At 38.5% G+C, this 16,928-nt stretch overlaps 1 protein-coding gene across 1 annotated transcript in view; it reads right to left on the reverse strand.

Annotated features, from left to right (window-relative positions):
• Positions 1-16,928, reverse strand: part of tfg (trafficking from ER to golgi regulator) — a 116,007-nt gene that overhangs the window by 68,036 nt on the left and 31,043 nt on the right. The window lies entirely within an intron of this gene.

Below are 16,928 nucleotides of genomic sequence, written 5' to 3' on the forward strand. Positions count from 1 at the left end.
TAATGTTATACCACTTTTTAAGAAAGGTGGGAGAGAGAAAGCAGGAAATTATAGACCAGTTAGTCTGACCTCAGTGGTGGGAAAGATGCTGGAGTCTATTATAAAGGATGAAATTACGACAATTCTGGATAGTAGTAACAGGATAGGTCAGCATCAGCATGGATTTATGAAGGGGAAATCATGCTTGACTAATCTTCTGGAATTTTTTGAGGATGTAACTCTGAAGATGGACAAGGGAGATTCAGTAGATGTGGTGTACCTGGACTTTCAAAGCTTTTGATAAAGTCCTACATAGGCGGTTAGTGAGCAAAATTAGGGCGCATGGTATTGGGGGCAAAGTACTAACTTGGATTGAAAGTTGATTGGCTGATAGGAAACAAAGAGTAGTGATAAACAGCTCCATTTCGGAATGGCAGGCAGTGACCAGTGGGATACCGTAGGGATCAGTACTAGGACCACAGCTTTTTACAATATATGTTAATGATATAGAAGAAGGTATTAGCAACAACATTAGCAAATTTGCTGATGATACGAAGCTGGATGGCAGGATGAAATGTGATGAGGATGTTAGGAGATTACAGGGTGACCTGGAAAGTTAGGTGAGTGGTCAGATGCATGGCAGATGCAGTTTAATGTGGATAAATGTACGGTTATTCACTTTGGTGGCAAGAACAGGAAGACAGATTACTACCTAAATGGAATCAATTCAGGTAAAGGGGCCGTACAGAGGGATCAGTGTGATCTTGTACACCAGTCAATGAAGATAAGCATGCAGGTACAGCAGGTAGTGAAGAAGGCTAATAGCATGCTGGCCTTCATATCAAGAGGGATTGAGTATAGAAGCAAAGAGGTGCTTCTGCAGCTGTACAGGGCCCTGGTGAGACCACACCTGGAGTACTGTGTGCAGTTCTGGTCTCCAAATTTGAGGAAAGACATTCTGGCTATTGAGGGGATGCAGCGAAAGTTCACGAGGTCAATTCCTGGAATGGCGGGACTACCTTACACTGAAAGACTGAAGCGACTGGGCTTGTATACCCTTGAGTTTAGAAGACTGAGAGGGGATCTGATTGAAACATAAGATTATTAAAAGTTGGACACTCTGGCGGCAGGAAACATGTTTCCGCTGATGGGTGAGTGCCGAACCAGAGGACACAGCTTAAAAATACGGGGTAAACCATTTAGGACAGAGATGAGGAGAAACTTCTTAACCCAGAGTGTGTTGGCTGTGTGGAATGCTCTGTCCCAGAGGGCAGTGGAGGCCCAGTCTCTGGATTCATTTAAGAAAGAGTTGGATAGAGCTCTCAAGGATTGTGGAATCAAGGGTTATAGAGATAAGGCAGGAACAGGATACTGATTAAGGATGATCAGCCATGATCATATTGAATGGTGGCGCAGGCTCGAAGGGCAGAATGGCCTACTCGTGCACCTATTGTCTATTGACTCAAAATACAGGCCCAATTTACTTAGCTTCTCATCCAAGGCAGCAACCTAGTGAACCAGTCGAGCACTTACTCATGGAAGTCTGAGTATCCAATAGCAACGCAAGTATTTTAACAGATTTCAAAACTAAATTTCACAAACTTGAAACATTGTCAACAAAGCAAAACCTGTCTAACTTTACCAAATAAAGTTATCAAGAACTATTAACTTACAAGAGATGAGAAAGAATGGAAAAGCTGTACTAAACATTTTTGAGAATAATAGAAATAAGAGAATAAGAGAAACAAGCCAGCCATATAGAAATGAAAAGCAAAGTCCACAGCATTTAAACATTAGCAATTTTTTTGCATTCAAGGAGGCAATAATGCAGCTGTTTGGTCCTGCTCAAATAAGCTTCACCCTCTTTAACGTTTATTAGTTTCACGTTCCCACAGAAATTGACAGCTAAAATCCAAGTGCAGATTCAAAACTATAAACATTGCATTCTACATAAGCAAAATCAGAAGAAGTTTTTGTTTTAAATGGGACCCATTTTGAGCTATTCTTTGCAGCACTCATTACAAAAAAAATTGTCAAAATAGCAACAGTACTTTAAAAATGACTGACTGTCACAACGCAATGAGAATGAAGGGCATGAATAATCAGTGTAATCTTAAAAGCATACACTCACATTAAGCAAGTGCAAAAACCAGGCATCTGGAAACCAACGATGCCAAAATACATAAATTGCCAAAAATAACACATGTGATGAGAAATCATAGTTAAGGACAGACAGGTGATACTGGGGCAAATGCAAAATACTTCCAATTCTGAAAATCTTAAATAAAAACAGAAAGTGATCGAAGTAGTCCCCAGATACGTATTTGTGAAGCAATAAACTAAGCTTACATTTCAAGCCAGTGACCCTTAACAAAACCATCCCTATTTCTACAGATGCTGTCAGACCCATCAGGTATTTCCATCAAGTTTTTCTTTTGTTCAATAACCAGGGCAAGCAGCCCATTTCCAACAGACCTGAAAAGATCTAAATTAGATTTTACAGATACTTTCAAATTAACTATTTTCAGTCAGAGAATGGGAAAAGGCTATATCATCTGGCTGTCGGTGACAAAATGACATCAAATTAAAATGCTGGAAATATAGAACTCCTGCAAGGTTTGCACATCCGGAGCCCAAGAATATTTTATTTGAATTCAATAATGATTCCTAAAATCATCAGTGTGGCCTGAACCACTGACTTATGAATTTGTCAACATATTTAGAACAAATGTCAGACTAAATATGCCATCATGGGGTGTAAACATTTAGTGCTCCATGTAGATTTTTAAAGGAACAGCACTCAGTTGACTGAACCTGTGAAGTGATGGGCATTTCCTTTTGGAAGCTGAAATTTATTACGAGTAATTTTAACAAGCAATTTAATTCTTTCAATTGAATTACGATGCTGTGATACTGGTTTGAGCTTTGTCACAAAATGTTACATCTCCTCTTTATCAGTTAGTATACAGTTTATTTCTTCTGGCTTGTGTGCATGATTGCTCCCTTCTACGAAGAATGACAATTTTTAAAATCAACTTTACAATGAAACGAATGAGAGCCATATTGTTTCCGCCTGAATGTTTTCTGAAAAGGATTTACATTGAACTGTTTTCCTTGTTATGCTTACAAGCACACAAGCCAGAAAAAATAAACTGTAAACTAACTGATAAAGAGATGTAACAGTTTGTGACAAAGCTCAAACCAGTATCACAGCATCGTAATTCAATTGAAAGAATTAAATTGCTTGTTAAAATTACTCGTAATAAATTTCAGCTTCCAAAAGGAAATGCCCATCACTTCACAGGTTCAGTCAACTGAGTGCTGTTCCTTTAAAAATCTACAATGGAGCACTAAATGTTTACACCCCATGATGGCATATTTAGTCTGACATTGTAATTTGCTTGAAGGCAATGGCAGTGAGCTCTGAAGGACCAGATACAGAACTGAAACACAGCAATTTTTTTTTGTGACAATGATCAATATGAAGCAAAACAATAAAACAACAAACAGATAAACAAAATACAATTACCTACTACATTAAGTCAGAAAGAGAAGGGATGATTGTGGGCTGGAATGTCAGACCCAGGTTCAAGTCCCACCTGCTCCAATGGTGTGTAATAACAACTCTGAATAGGTTGATTCGGAAAAATATAGTTTCAGGCCAGCTTGGCCTTCTCTAGTGGCCAGGATTTAGTGCTTTCATCATCATGGCCTGGATTTGATTCTAAGTTAGGGAATAAGAGTTAATGTAAAGGACCCTCTGGGAGTACAGTCCCTACCCCTGAACAGAGAGACCCAGATTCAAGTCCCACCTGCTCCAGAGGTGTGTAATAACATTTGGAAAAAATAGATTAAATAAAAATGTTCAAGACAGCTTGGATTACAATACCATGAGATTGCTTATCTTCTAAACAAACAATTTTAATATGCTGATACTTGATGAAAGCATGCAAGCCATTCGAAGTATTTGTTTTACACATGGCCCTGTAGGGAACCATGATAAAATCAACGGCTCATATAAGGCAAGAACTGCAGATGCTGGAGATCAGAGCCAAAATGTGTGGTGCTGGAAAAGCACAGCAGGTCAGGCAGCATCCAAGGATCAGGAGAGTTGACGCTCCTGACATAAGTCCTTCATCAGGAATGCGGGGGTGGGGGGCTTGAGAGATAAATAAAAAGATGGGGTTGGATGGGGGCAAGGTAGCTGGGAAAGCGATAAGTAGATCTAGGTGAGGGTGATAACGATAGGTCGGAGGGGAGGGTGGAACAGATACGTGGGAATGAAGATGGACAGCTAGGTTGGTTCAAGATAGTGGTACCAAGTTGGAGAGTTGGATCTGGGATGAGGTGGGGGAAGAGAGAGATAAGGAAAGTAGTGAAGTCGACATTGATGCCGTGTGGTTGAAGGGTCCCAAGGTGGAAGGTGAAGTGTTCTTCTTTCAGTCGTCAGGTGGCTTAGATTTAGCAATGGTGTCGGCCCAGAACTTGCATGCCCTTGGCAGAATTGGAGGGGGAGTCGAAGTGGTCGGCCATTCGGCAGTGGGGTTGTTTGGTGCATGTCCCCCAGAGATGTTCCCTGAAATGTTCTGTGATTTAGCATCCTGTCTCCCCAATGTAGTGCGGACCACAATCGAGAGCAACAGACTCAGCAGACGAGGTGTTTGGATGTGCAGAAAAATCCCTGTCGGATGAGAAAGAGTCCTTTAGGGCCTTGGATGGAGGTGAGGGGTGAGGTGTGGGTACAGGTTTCATACCTCCTGCAGCAGCAAGAGAAGGTGTCAGGAGTGGAGGGTGGGTTGGTGAGAGGTGTGGACCTAACAAAGTTGTCATGGAGGGAATGGTCTTTGCAGAACGCAGATAGGGGTGGGGAGGGGAATATCACTCTGGTGGTGCGGTCTGATTGTAGTTGGTGAAATGGCATATGATGATGCGTTATATCTGGAATCAACCCCTATTATGTACACCTTGTGAAATTTAACAGACTCCTGGACATATCAGACAAAGAAAAGCCCAAATAATTGTGGATACTGACATAGGGTCAATGGTCTGCTTTCTCTCCACAGATGCTACCAGATTTGCTGAGTTTTGCCTACAATTTCTGTTTTTGTTCTTGTACATAGTGGCTTTACAGAGAATCACAGGAGATAATTTTCTCCTGGAACTGAGATGGTTTACCTCAATGATGACAACCAACTTCCTTTGGCATAGGTGTGACCAATGGAGTATTTATCCCTTAATTTCCAGTTATTCCAGTTTTGCTGGGGTTCCTTGCTGTTTCAATTGATCAAATGCTGCTCTGATGCCAAGTGTAGTCATTCTCAATCCCTGTTTGAGATTCACCTCTTCTGCCCATGTGTTAGCAAAGCAGCAATAAGATCAGAAGCTATGGGGGTCTGCTGGAACCAAAAGTGAGTGGCTGTGAGGTCATTGTTGACTTAAATGCAGTTTGATAACACCAGCAATAACACCATCACTTTGCTGATGTTCGAGAGTAGATCGATAGGATAGTGATTGGTTGAATTGGATTTGTTCTGCAAGTCGTTGTGTTGTAGCATCACTATGTTGATATTTCACTTTGAAGTATGCCTGGTGATACTCAGGCTGTGGTCTCTTGCACCACTTATTGATCCAAGGTTTCATCACCTAACTTAGTGGTAAAGCAGTAAACATGCAAGACCATTAAGTCGCAGACTATGGTTGAATACAATTCTGCTTCTACAGATGACCCAGCACCTCAAATACCCAGCTGAGCTGCTAGATCTGTTCAAATTCTGTTGCATTCAGCACACTAGAGTGCCACACAGCATAATGGAGGGCATTAACAATGTGAGGATGGGACTTAATCAGCAGAAGGACTGTGCAGTGGTCAATCCTATCAAAAAGGTCATAGTCACATGCAACTGCTATGGGTAGATTAGCAACATTCAAGTTCAGTGTACCTTTCTATTTTGTTGGTTTCCTAACTATTTGCCACAGACCAAGTCTAGCAAGCTACATTGGTAACAAACACTGGACTCTCTCACCCAGAGTATGTTCTATGACCTTATCACCCTCAGTGCTTACTCCAATCCATGTTCAAGTTAGATGAGCTAGATGATTCATCAGCCTCAAAGAGGTTTCCTTTCACAAGTCTAAGCTGACGTCATGAGATTTCAAGGGGTTTGAAGTTAATTCTAATAATTCTCAGGGAAAATAACACTCAGCTGTATATCACTGTGCCACCACCTTAGGTGCGTCTGTCCTGCTGACAGGACAACACATAGCCAGGGATGGTGACCTTGATGTTTGGGAAAGTGTCATTCTTATGGAATTATATCTTGCAGACAACATCAGGCTGTTGCTTAATGAGTCTGTGGGACAGCTCTATGAATTTTAGCACAAGCCCCCAGTTGTTAATAAGGAGGACTTTGAAGGGTTAATAGGGGTGGGTTTGCTGTTGTTACCAGGGCCTATGCTGATGGCAGGTAGTCCACTAATTTTCATTCTTTACTTAGATTTTGAAGCTATTCAGTACGACTGACTAGCTTGCTAGGCAATTTCAGAGGGCATGTAGGAGTCAACTATACTACTGAAATTAAATGAAAATTCAAAAGTATAGATTAAAAAATATCTCCCATTCCTATAAAAGAGATTGCAGACATTGGGTAGGATGAAATGCATTGGAGCTTTTAGGTAATAGAAAAGTGAAATAGAAGAATTAGAAAAAAAATTAGCGTAAAATAAGATTGAGAGTAAAATTTGAATGAACTGGACAGAATAGACACAGAGTTTGGGAGAATCCAAAACTACGGTTATAACCAAAACACAGTCAGTAATAAATCCAAAGGGAATTAAAGGGGAATTTTTCTTTTACTCAATGTTAGATAGTGGTACTGGTTACGGCAACAAATAGCTGAGGCAAATAGTTTGTGTTCTCAAAGAAAAACTAAGTACATGCAAGAAAAGGGAAGCGAAAGATACACTGAAAGGCTGAGATGACATTAATGGAATAATAGGAAACTCGTGAGGAATATAAACCATCAACACAGAGAAGCTGGTCTTACTAGTTTGTTTCTGTACTCTACATTGTGAGAATCACAAAGCTCATTTCACATGCATTAACAGCAATCCAGCTGCATCTCAAGGCCAATTCTCAATTAAAGGTAAATATCAGATGTCAAAAAATTGTTCTATTATTCCACAAATCAATTTTATGGTGTAGGCTTAACCAATAAGACATTATTTCTTGTAGGAGATTTAGACAGGAATAGAATACATTTCTCAGCTGTAATATACACAAATGCTGGCAGGATCTATGGGGCACCATTTTAAGGAATGAAATGGTTATCAAACAAAACTTTGGCAAGTGCTATTAGTGCTAGACAGAGAATCCAGTGTGAGCATATTCGGCAATATTTTCCAATAAATCCCCCTGCTGAGCAAAAGCAGGTCTCGTTATTCATATGCAGTACAGATGAGAGCCAAGTCACTAATGTAATTTTTATGGAAAAATGTAGATTGCTTGCAACTTTGTTATGCATTGAACATATAAAACAAGAGTTGCTCATATTTTAATTGACGTACAATTTGCCTTTAAGAAAATCTCTTTTATCCAAGGTTCCTGTCAATAAAGTCACCCGGAGACAAATATGTTTTATGTCTTGGGGTCATATTTTTAACATTAGACAAATATCCACAACGTGGTTAATGCATATACTGTCTGTACTTTATCACCTACACGCTAGCTGGCTCAGAAAATTATCCATTATCTAATTTATTGTCAATCACATAGCTCATCAATTATCCTACTTAAAATTGGAATCAACATTATTTTAATAAGCATTAGATGAATTTGAATGTTTACATGCTGGCAAAATTATATGTATACTCAAGTTTAAAGCAACATCCTCAAATTAGGTCATTCAGTAATAAACGAAGCGTCTTTTAAATTTAACACAGCAAAAATATTTACATAGATGTAAAGCACATCTAAATATAACTTAGTCAATTTTTATCTGAAACACACATGATTTTTGAACATTGAACACAATGAAGATTTACTAGGTAGTATTAATGACCCAAATAAATCTTACCTCCCAATCTTATCATGTGCCATGGAAACCCTGATTATCATTGAACATATTAATATTTTCAATATGCTACTTTGGTACAAAACTAGAATTAGATGTGAAAATGAAGTTGGCTTCATTTGTCAGCAAAATCAAACGGGCATGGTGTCAGCTGGATATTAAACGTCAGACAGTTCAGAAGAGGTTTACCAGGATATTGCCAGGTCCGAAGGTTCGAGTTATAAAGAAAGGCTCGAGAGGCTGGGACTTTTTTTTCACTGGAGTGTATGAGGTTGAGAGGTGACCTTATAGAGGTTTATAAAACCATGATAGGTATACATAGGGTTAATGGTAGGTGCCTTTCCCTAAAATAGGGGCTTTCAAGGTTGGGAGCACATTGTTAAGTTGGGAGAAGAGAGACTTAAAAAAGATATGAGAAGCGTTTTTTTTATACACAAGGATGATTCGTATCTGGAATGAAATTCCAGAGCAAGTGCTGGATGCAGGTACCATGACAACATTTAAAAGACATTTGGATAAGGACATGAATAAGAAATGTTTGAAGGGATATGAGCCAAGCTCAGAACTAGTTTAGTTTGGGATTATGGTCAGCATGGACTTGTTGGATGGAAGGGTCTGTTGCCTTACTGTATGACTGAGTATCAAGTTATGTAGAGGATCCCCAAGGTTCAACATGATTCTTCAGCAAGTGGCAAAGTCACGCTGGTCAAAAAAGATCCATAATAAAAATCCTTTGTCTGTGTAGACGTCACTGATTATAACTGATCTCAGAAGTCCTGCTTTAGAAACAGAGAAAAAAAATTGTTCAGCAACTGTATGCTATCATTTTATCCATCTAATGGGGTTGCAAGTGTGTAAAGGAGGAGGGTAGGATCCAATCCCCAACAACTGATTGACATATTGATGCCCACTATCAAGACACAAGAGCAATTGCCACTTGAAAGTGTTTACATAAAGATTTTTATGTGTATGCAATTAAAGGGATACATGTGATAAAGCATTTCATTCTGACATTATACACAATGTGTTCTACCTGACCCCATTAGTCATTTTGCTACAAATCAATGGTCTCCAAACTCTAAGCGCAAGATCTTTTTTTTTTACATTTAAATGCAACCCAGGAGCTGCCCTGAAGAAAACACAGAATGAAGAATTTCTTTTTATTATTTTGCAGATCTATAAAATCATGTTTATAAAATCATGAGGGGCATGGATAAGATAAATGGACAAAATCTTTTCCCTGGGGTCGGGAATCCAGAACTAGAGGGCATAGGTTTAGTGTGAGAAGGGAAATATATATATGAGACCTAAAGGGCAACCTTTTCACGCTGAATCTGGTACATGTACGGAATGAGCTGCCAGAGGAAGTGGTGGAGGCTGATACAATTATAGCATTTAAAAGGCATTTGAATGGATATATGAATACGAAGGATTTGGAGGGATATGGGCCAGGTGCTGGCAGGTGGGACCAGATTGGGTTGGGATATCTGGTCGGCATGAGTGAGTTGGACTGAAGGGTCTGTTTCCGTGTTGTAATTCTCTAATGACTCTAGTTGGTGGTCAGACAGTAACAAGTAAAATCAAATCTTTGTCCGACGACTTCTTTCAGCAAGCAAAGCAGGACTTGAAGGACTCTGAATACTTCTCACAGCAGTTTGATGAATCCATTGACATGACTGACACAACCCAACTGATTGTTCTTGTACACATGATTTTTAAAGACATAACAATTGAAGAGGACATTCTCCCCATTTTTCCCTTTAAAGTGAGAACAAAGGGGAGGATATCTATAATGAATTCAAAAGGTACATGTTTGAGAAAAACATTCCAGTCAAGAAACTGGTTTTCATCACAACCAACAGTGCACAAGCCATGCTTGGTGCAAATGCAGGCTTTGTTACATTCCTCAGAAATAATCCTGATTTTTCCTCTTTTGTCAGCCTTGGTTGCTTGGACATTAGAAGTGGGACACAGCAGCGTACCTGAGAATCTTTCATCATTCCTTTAATTGCTCTGCATCCTACACAGATCTATTGAATAATAAGCAAAAAATACTACAGGTCTGCAAAGAATGGGCAGAGGACTGGATTAGCTGAGTTGCTGTCGCAGAGTCCGCACGGACAGAAGACTGAATAGCCTCCTATATATATGGCATTATACTGGCTTCATACATCTAGTATATTTTTTATTCATTTGTTTGCATTGCCACCATAAAACTTACTTTGTCCTGCAACAATAGTCCATGTTGACCAAAATGAAAGACAATGAAACAAGCTTGCAAAGACTGTTAAAAACATTTACTTTTCTTTAGCCACGTAGCCTCCAGTAGTTAAAGTAAAGCAGCAGCATGGTGGATCAATGTGTGCATGGTGACAGAATGTGGCAGATGATATGATCGACTATCAGAGACACTGATGAATGGTGATCATAATCTGCATGCTAAAGACCACAGCTATAAATAAACTCGATAACAGCAAAGATACTATGGTGGAAGAGTCTCAACTAAATACTTAAGAAGAAAGACTGTAAATTGTTTAGAACAGACATTATCAGGAGAAAGGAAGATAGTATACATACAGTCCACAATTGAGATTTTTAAAAAAAGATTAACAAGGAATGGCATTTTCACCTGAATTTATTGATAGTAAGAAAGGAAAACCATCAGTAGAGCTATGCTATAAGACCAGAACTTTCCTTTCCCTTATCTGAAGTCAGTAGCTAAGTTTGTAGATTATACAAAAATAATCAAGTTAGTACATTGCAAAATGGTAGATAACAAGCTCCAGGAGGACACAATGTTCTTAGAAATTAAAACAAAAATCCCTGGAGAAACCTAGCAGGCCTGGCAACATCTGAGAAGAGAAAAAACAGATTAAACATGGAGTCTAAACACTCCTCTTCATTAATCATTTGCGCACTTATACTTCGAATACTTTGCAGAGGTCTGAATGCCACAATGCAAAACCAATACTGAAATTACTGACAAGACAGAAGTGTAACTAGAATGTTTAAAACAATGAAAAGGTTAAATGATGATTAATTAAATAAATTCAGCATACTACCTCTTCAAAAATGGGGGTTAAAAGATAATACTAATGTTATTTCCAGAATTCTATGAGTTCAGATAACATTGACATTAAAAAACTGCTTCTGCCTGTCAAAGTTCAACCAGGTGACATAGTCTTCACTGCAATGGAAAAAAAATCAAAGCTAATCTATAGCAGCATAATCTCAGTGAGCAAGTGGTAAATCTATACAGAGTCAAAGAGTGTGGCGCTGGAAAAGCACATTCTGTCAGATAGCATCGAGAAGCAGGAGAATTGACATTTCAGGCATAAGCCCTTCATTAGGGATGAAATCTATACAAACAGGTGACAGATTCATTCAAAATGTAAATATGCTTTTAGGTGACAGCATTTCAGTAGTGAGAGAAATGGCATACAGTAAAATTGGAATACCTAGAAGCAGTGGTAGGGCTGTTTTAGATTAATTGGTAAGAAATTCATTGCTAGGTTTAGTTAGCATCCCTGAGATAAATGTATTTTGAGACTGGCAAAACCAAATTGGCAATAATCTTAGCAAAAAGCTATTAGAACTCAAAATCCTTTACTTCTCATATTTTAAGGGTACCCTTATTTTGTCTTATCCAAAACTTCAGCTTTTTATTATGCAATACTACCCTCTAGTGATATGACACATAACATACATCTTGACACAAAAAAAACTACAGCATTTATTTGGAGTATTAACAAAATAATGTTTAAAGATTTATTTTTGCTGACTTCATACGCTTACTTTGATCATGTCCAGCTTCTAAAAAGCAAGTTTTCATCAGCATTCTCTGGATTACAATTTGCACAGAGATAATATATCACAAATGTGCCGAATAAGTGTATGCTTTCAGAGACAACCCAACAGTAAGATGCTCAAAGCTTCAATTCTCACATTGGACACTAATCAAACAAAACTTAGTTGATGCAATGCCAAATGAACTTGCTAAAATATACTGGATTACTAACATGTCTGGAGATTGTTAACAGATGGATGGTCCCACATTGATAATGTTAATTTTACTTCACGTTAATGCACATATCCACAAGAGATTATAAATATGCTCATTCTTTTTCTTTATTATAGAAAGAAAAAAAAAATCAGCAAAGCTGAAATGTACTGAATAATAAGACACTTCAATGTAGAAGTGTCCACATACACCAGCATATATCCCTTGCTCAGGAGCCACATATTTTAAAAATCCGTAAGTTAAAATGTATTACTAAGCTGGACAGGCATAGTTAAATTCCATTTTGAATGGGGCCATATTTGATAAACTTGGAAATGGCTTTGGCTAAGAATTATAAGGCTCCAGAAATCACCTTCATTTTAGCAAAGTGACACATACAAGTTTTACATGCCACAAATGAAGTTTTGATAAAAAGGAACATGCAAATGTGCAGTTCCATGTGGTTATAAACGTGGTTTGGATATGCCTTTAATATTGTACATTTATCATTTCCTGCCCACAAACAAGTGTAGTATTTAACAAGTGTAAGGGAATAACAGTGCTATTATACAAACATGTTTACAAGGAAAAAATGTACATTTACGTGCTGTTTCTAGTCTTTGATAAATAGCAGCAGTATAAAACAAAGGCAATGTGGCCTAGTCAAGCAGTTGTAAAATCTAAACTATCAAATCTCCTCTCAAGCTTCTCTTTTCAGATGAAACAAGTTCAGATTCCCCTAGTTATGAAGGTCACTGAATTCCCTCATCGCTGGAAGCTTTTCTGCTCAATTTGTAAAGTTTTCTTGTCTTTCCTAAGATGCATAGCCCAGAACAGGTGAGATCAAATTATCTTTGTATAATTTCCTTTTTTTTCATTCTATGCTTTCATTTAAAAGGCCCAGGATCTCACAAGTCCTATTAACTATTTTTTCACCCTGTCCAGCCACTTTCAATGTCAACATGAATATACACTCCAAGTGGAAAAGTCAAAACAATGACATGACTTTGATTTATTTTTCAGAGTAACCATTCTGCATAAAGTCCTCAAGCAATTCTCCTAATAAGTAAAATCTTTCACAATGCACATTAATAATTAATGATGATACATGATTCCATATTTTTAATTGTTTCTGCAGGCATTGCATCACTTCCAGATGCTTGTTTGCTCATTTATCAATGAATATGTTGAATTATTAATAAAGGAAAGCAACAAATTACAGACTTAACTAGTTTGGATTCCAGGGAGGAAAAGGGATGAGAGAAACAATCTGCATTACAAGATGAATGAGTGAATGCAGTTTAGAATTTGGGCAGATGTTGGTTTGTTTTGTGGATTTTGTAAAGCATTTCATTAGATTGAGTGGATTAAGCTCTTGACCATGCTGAAACATTTTGAATAGGCAACTCAAAAGACATTTGTTCATGGGGCAAAGAGGAACAAAAAGAGCAATCAAATAAGTCAGAAGAGGAGTTCAACGGTAGCGTTGTTTATCACCAGTCTTCTTCAGTCTGATTAAAACAGGATGCGACAACACAAAATTGGAGGGCAAATAATACCAATTAGATTTGCAAATGACAATGCACTTGTACCAAGCACAGAAGAATGACATGAACTAATAGTTAAGATTGCAAATAACATATAATTTTGAAAGAAAATGAAAACTGACAAAACAAGTGGTTGCATATCTCAAATATTCATAGAAGGAAAAGAAATGCAATGTAGAATATTCAAGAATTTAGGAACAAAATTGCTGCAGATGGAAAATTTCTTGAAATAAGAGTAATGAAAGCAACGGGGAAAGGTTTTATATAGGAAAGACAATAAAGATGGTAACGAGAAAGCTGATTGAGCAACTCACAAAGTAACTTGTGAAGAGCTGGTTTGATTATAAAGTTAGATCACATGGGATCCAGGGGGAGCTAGTCAAATGGATGCAAAATTGGCTTGAAGGTAAGAGACATAGAATAGTGGTAGAGGTTGTTTTTTTTGGACTGAAAGTGCGTGACCAGCAGTGTGCCACAAAGATCAGTGCTTAATCCACTACTATTTGACATTTAAATATTTGGATGCGAATACAGGAGGTATGGTCAGTAAGTTTGCAGATGGTACCAAAATAGGTGGTGTAGTGGACAGTGAAAGTGGTTATCAATACAACAGGCCCTTGATTAGCTGGACCAAGGGGGCCGAGGAGTGGCTGATGGAGTTTAATTTAAATAAACTTATATACTTAATAATAGGGCCTTGGGGAATATTGTGACAATACTAATGGCTTTAAGATGCATTTTGTCCTTTTTTTGTGAAGAAAGGTTGAGATAGAAGTACTGAGCAGTCTGCTCCAAAGCCAATAAAGTAAACAGCTTGAGGCCTTGAGCTTTTTTCTAAAAAAAGTTATAACAATAGAAGGGGTGGGGTCAAGCTCTCAGAATCAGATTTTTTAGTGTACTGCCCTTGCTAGTAAGGCCTTGGAGCTGGATCTGGAAGCTGTTTTTCTTCTGCTACAGCTAAATACTGGTGCTTCCTGCTGCTAGCATTGCATGAGAGACAATCTATTTTAGTGAATTTGCCTTTGCCAAAGCTGTGTTTATGAGATGTTACTATATTGGAACAGTTGCTGTTTAATAATTAAATAATCTATTACACTGTTAAGTCTTCAAATAGGGTTAAATTATTCAAATACTTAAGTACTCTGTGTGCTTAAATTGTTTTGCTTCAAGACCAATCAAATTGTACTTGGAATGCAACGCCTTACACCTACCTTTAAAGTAATAAAAAAATAGTTAAGGTCCAGACTATCATCTTAATATATTTTGAGGGAGCTTGGTCTGGTCGATAAGAGTGTGGCCAAACAAAGAAAACGAGGAGTACTGGTGCATTGTTTCTGACAAACGTAGTCAATGGTAGTCATGACGTGTAGATGCCGGTGTTGGACTGAGGTGGACAAAGTCAAAAGTCACATGACAACAGGTTTATTTAAATTGCAAGCTTTCAGAGTGCTGCTCCTTCATCTGATGGTGTCATGTGACATCTGACCTTGAAACTGGAGTCTCAGACAGATAGCATGCTTACCTTCAATGGTCGGTGCATTAAGCATAGGAGTTGAGAGTCATATTGCAGCTGTACAGAGCACTGGTTAGGCCACTTTAAAACTGCCTACAATTCTAGTTGCCTTTTTATAGGAAATATATTGTCAAATTTCAGGGGGTGCAGAAAAGATTTGCAAGGAAGATTTGAGCTATTAGGAGAGGCAGAATAAGCTGGTGCTTTTCTTCCTGGAGCGCCGGAGACTGAGGGGTGACCTTACAAAGTTCATAAAATCATAACAGAATGGACAAAGATAGGTAATAGCTAAAATCTTTTTCCTAGGATATCGGTTCAAAACAAGAGGTCATAAGCTTAAGGATTAGAGGGGAAAGACTTAAAAGGACCTGAGGGCTAACTTTTTCCACGGAGAGGGTGGTGCTTGTATGGAATAAGCTGCCAGAGGAACAGGTGGAGGTTTAGATTACTTACATTAGATTAGATTAGATTAAATTACTTACAGTGTGGAAACAGGCCCTTCGGCCCAACAAGTCCACACCAACCCGCTGAAGCGCAACCCACCCATGCCCCTAAATTTACCTCTTACCTAACACTATGGGCAATTTAGCATGGCCAATTCACCTGACCCCCACATCTTTGGACTGTGGGAGGAAGCCGAAGCACCCGGAGGAAACCCACACAGACACGGGGAGAACGTGCAATCTCCACACAGTCAGTTGCCTAAGGCGGGAATTGAACCCAGGTCACTCTGTGGGCACAATTACAATATTTAAAAGACATTGTATATGAATAGGGAGGGTTTACAGAGATGTGGGCCAAGTGCTAACAAATCAAATCAGATTGGGATGTCTGGTCAGTATGGATGAGTTGGAACAAAAGGTCTGTTTCTGTGATGTATGATAACTAATGTAGTTGATGCTTTTAGTAGCCAAATCAGTTAAGTTCATCTTTGGCAACCAAAATAGTTAAATAAATGTAAGAAATGTATGAGCATTTCATATGTGGATGATGATATTAAAATGATTTAAGTGCACATCCAACGAATACTCCTTGAAAGAAAATACTCAAGCATGCAAACTTTCAAAAGGAAGGCATCAGCCATGTTTTCTAACAAAAACAATATATCAAAGGATCAACATTTTGACCAATATTCATTACCTCTATAGTTAGCTCTCTGACATAGGATATGATAGGCTACTAAACAAACAAATATAGCACCTTAATGTTCGGTGACTTTATCTTTGCAATGCTTCAGTAATCCCAGCAAGCCATGAAGTTTTGAAGATATTCATCAAGCAGGACATCCAGCACAGTTGCCACAACAACCTTCTATCTATTACCTAAAATTGTTATAATTGCAGGGTTTTTTGGACAACTTATAGCTTATACATCTGTTGTTATGAGATCAGATTAGATTACTTACAGTGTGAAAACAGGCCCTTCAGCCAAACAAGTTCACACCGACCCTCTGAACAGCAACCCACCCAGACCCATTCCCCTACATTTACCCCTTCACCTAACACTACAAGCAATTTAGCATGGCCAATTCACCTGACCTGCACATTTTTGGACTGTGGGAGGAAACCGGAGCACCCGGAGGAAACCCACGCAGACACGGGAAGAATGCGCAAACTCCACACAGACAGTTGCCTGAGGGAGGAACTGAACCCTGGTCTCTGGCGCTGTGAGGCAGCTGTGTTAATCGCTTTGCCACCGTGCCACCCAATATATTTAGCTACTTCAAACATTTAGGTATATTTATGCACAGCTTTTTATTTATAGTCACCTTCAAACTTTGCCATTTGAGCAATTCACATATTAAATATTTTCAAGTTTCT

This window comes from Hemiscyllium ocellatum, chromosome 12 (assembly GCF_020745735.1).
Source record: "Hemiscyllium ocellatum isolate sHemOce1 chromosome 12, sHemOce1.pat.X.cur, whole genome shotgun sequence".
NCBI classification, from domain to species: domain Eukaryota; kingdom Metazoa; phylum Chordata; class Chondrichthyes; order Orectolobiformes; family Hemiscylliidae; genus Hemiscyllium; species Hemiscyllium ocellatum.